Source organism: Emys orbicularis, chromosome 1 (assembly GCF_028017835.1).
Source record: "Emys orbicularis isolate rEmyOrb1 chromosome 1, rEmyOrb1.hap1, whole genome shotgun sequence".
Taxonomy (NCBI): domain Eukaryota; kingdom Metazoa; phylum Chordata; order Testudines; family Emydidae; genus Emys; species Emys orbicularis.
This window is the reverse complement of record NC_088683.1, coordinates 228,151,476-228,155,056: the sequence shown is the minus strand read 5'-3', so window position 1 is coordinate 228,155,056 and position 3,581 is coordinate 228,151,476. Positions and strand designations below refer to the sequence as shown.

General features: G+C 43.5%; 1 non-coding gene across 1 annotated transcript; it reads right to left on the bottom strand.

Annotated features, from left to right (window-relative positions):
- Positions 1-1,939: 1,939 nt before the first annotated feature.
- Positions 1,940-2,012, bottom strand: TRNAV-UAC (transfer RNA valine (anticodon UAC)). Its single transcript has one exon. It is a non-coding gene; the product is annotated as a tRNA-Val (tRNA).
- Between the last annotated feature and the right edge of the window lie 1,569 nt (positions 2,013-3,581).

Genomic DNA, 3,581 nt, shown 5'->3' with positions numbered 1-3,581 from the left:
CTGTGTTTATTTATCCACATATTGTTTTATAGTGCTCATCATCACAGTATCTTTGCACCTTACAAATGTAAAAGGATTTAGTTTTATGACACCCCATTGAGGGAAGTATTCAGTGGTGGTTAAAAAAAAAGAAAAGGATAAACTAACCTAAAGTCAACTTCAGATTCCCCAAATGAGAAGATAAATTCCATAGTCCCCAACTGAGAAGTGGGTAACCTCAGTTTACCTGAGTTCAGTCTTGACTACACTACTGTAAGTATTAGTACCCCAGTTTAGAAATGGGGAAAACTAAAGTGCACAGAGGTTAAAGCCCAAAAATTTATAAGCTGGCACTGACTTTGGGTGCCCAATTTGAGTTGCTTTGGAACTGATTTTTCAAAGGTGCTGATTACTTGTAACTTCTGTTTATTTTGGTTGAGCCTGCCTACCTTATTCATGTTGAGTAGCACTTTAATCCACAAATATTCCTGTTGACCTCAATGGGGACCACTCAAGAAATGAGGTGGTACTCAATGTGACTGATGATTATCAGAATCTGGCCCTATGTTGAAGCTATCTGTGCTAAGCACTATTAAAAAGCAAAGCCTATGTGTCCTCAGCTGGCCACCCAGAATCCGTAAGCACTTTTGGCCTTACAAACTTACCAGAAGTAATGTCTGTAGAAAAGCTGGGAGTAGAACCCCAGGCGGTCTGCCTGACTCCCACGCCACTGCTTTATCCTTTGTATAGATATTTATACCTGTGCAAAGAGGGTTTAAAGTGCTACCAGATCAGAATGGTTGTGTCTTATACACACTTGGCATAGGTGTAAATGACACACAAGGTGCAAGACAGAGGAGAATCAGGCCCAAGATCACCCTTCCTCTCATGCTAGGCTTGTTTCCATAGTATATTCCTCAGTTTGGAATAATTCCCTCTGGTATATTCTCCAGGGCAGAATGGTTCACTGGTATATTTTCCCGTGCTAGGATTGCTCCTTATGACACAGAACACAATCTGTGGTCTATGGATCAGCAGTTGTCCACAAAGCACTTATGCCACAGGCTAACTGGTCATATGATGCTAGCTCTCCTCCATATTACCAGGTGCAAAAGTACACTAACAGAAAATAAAATGCATTAAATGCTTTCCTAATATTTCTTTGACATATAAACCCTCGCTGTATGTAGGTGTCCCTGGGAATTTACAAAAGGAAGTCAAATAGCAGGAGATATGAGTCACGATTAGAGCTGGCCAAAATTTTTTGAATTGTTTATTGAAAATTATCTTTTTTTTAAAAAGCCATTTTTTTCCTGAAAAATAACTGACATTGTAGCAATTACTTTTTTCATTATTATAAAGTTGCCTTTTGAAAAAGAGACTTTTTAATCCAAATTTTTTTTATCTAAAACATTCTTGAAAATGTTGTCAAACTATTTCCTTTCCCAGAACCCCCGTTTTTTATCAACTAAACAATTTGGTTTCAAATTTTTATTACAAATGTTTTGAAAAGATTGTTTTAAAGGAAAAAATGAGTCAATTTCAAACCGTTTGGAACAAAACCTGAAGAGAAGTGCTATTATTTTACACAAAGTGTATTCAATAGAATCATAAAACTAGAAGAGTCCTTGAGAGGTCATGTTGTCCAGTCCCCTGCACTCCTGTTGATTTTTTGGCAAGCTCTCTCTGCATGGCACAGTGTCTCTGGTGAGATAGCAAAGCTAGAGAACCCCTGCAGTGTGGTGAATCAAGGCAGGAACAGGAGCTTGGCTTGCACGTCGCTGGATGCAAGCCGCAGATGCTGCTGCCGTGTCACAGGTCACAGACCTCAATCAGGTTTATTTATTTAGAAATGTTACTATAAATTCTCCTTACCAAAACCCCAGACTGGAAAAACGGGAAGAATGTAACTATCCCCTTCCCCAGAAAGAAACCTCACCCAAAACGAAACCACAGGCTTTGGTTCCACTGGGGCTCGAACCCAGGACCTTCTGCGTGTAAAGCAGACGTGATAACCACTACACTATGGAACCGCCACATGACTGGAATCTGCCATCGCCATTCTTATGCAGGAAGCTACCGCACGCCTCCTGCTCCCCGCCCCGCCGCGAGAACGAGCGCTGCTAGCCCCGGCGGCTCGAGGGCCCCAGCGCGTGGCGTTCCGCACGCGGCGCCTCCGGGGAGCAGAAGCAGAAGCAGGAGCCCCAGCGCGCGTGGGGCGGGACTCAAAGCAGCCCCTGTGCAGAGCGCGTGTCTCCCCCTTCCCCCGGCGGCTGCTGCTTGCGGCCCTGGGAGCGCGTAGCTTGCTCCAGGCCTGCCCGTGCAGCTCCCAGATAAGGAACCGGCCAGGCATGATACTAGTGGCACCGGGTAGGTTGTTGGGAAGGAGCCTCCTGCCTTAAACATCCTCTCGCCTGCCCTCATGCCACAGCTGCAAGCAGTGAGCGGCTCCCTGCTCTGGAGGTCAGAACAGAGCATGTGCAGAAGGATGTGGTTGAGTGTAACAGAAACTCTCCAGTTCATGCCTGTAACTTACCTTAGATCTGGGTAGAGCACAACAGAAATAGACACAGGTTTTTAATTTCTTCTCCTCACTTAATCTAAAAGGTGAGTGTGTGGCTCAAGATGATTGGAGTTTCTTAGGCGATTGGCCCAGGGATGTGAACGGATTGCTCCTGGCACCTTAGAAAGTTCAAGGAAAAAAGAAAATATCAGGCAAGATATTTTGTAGTAATCATTTAGTACCTACAGCGTGCTCCAGGTGCAGAGACTGACTCTTCCTGCCCCAAGGAGCATACAGTCTGAAATGACAATCTTACTACACCTTGCACTTAGATAAAGCTCTTCATCCAAGGATCTCTGTAAACGCATTTAGAAAGATGGATGTGGCTATCTCTGGGTTTATAGATGAGGAAACTGAGGCCCACAGAGTTGTAATGGCCGCCTCAAGCCAGTGGCTGAACAAAAATAAATTTCTATTTTGTATTCAGAACGTTTGCAATTCAAATGGAATTTCTAGCAACCAAAGGGGTCGTGTCCACACTGGGTACTGTGCTGGCTGTTCTGAGAATCATGCTGGAGTCAATCCCCAAAGCACTTAATAAATTTAGTGCTGTTTTGTAATGTGGTTCAAAGACCAAACTCCCTTTTATCCATGCTGATCAGGGAAAGTTTAGACCCCTATGAGCCATATTTTTCAGAGGCAATGAAATGCTTTTCTTGAACACACTTTTTTGGGGAACGTGGGGAGCACTTGATCCTCCAACCATTTTATAAAACTATAATATAATTACCTACACTATTGGGACAGCATGAATAGCAGGATGAAACTCCCCTATTCACACTAACCAAGGAGATGGTTGTTGACCTGGGTTGTAACACTATTGTGTTTAAACACTACTAATTTACCTCAGTTCTCTAGTATGAACAAAGCCACAGTAGTACTGTGCATGAGGGCTGAGGGTCCTGCAAAGAGTTACATGTGACATTAATTGTAATGGAAGTCAACAAGATTACTCACCTGCATAGAAGTTCAGCATGTGTATGACTATTTGTAGCATTGAGGGCCTATGTTGTTTGTGCCTCAATGCAGATTTTCATTA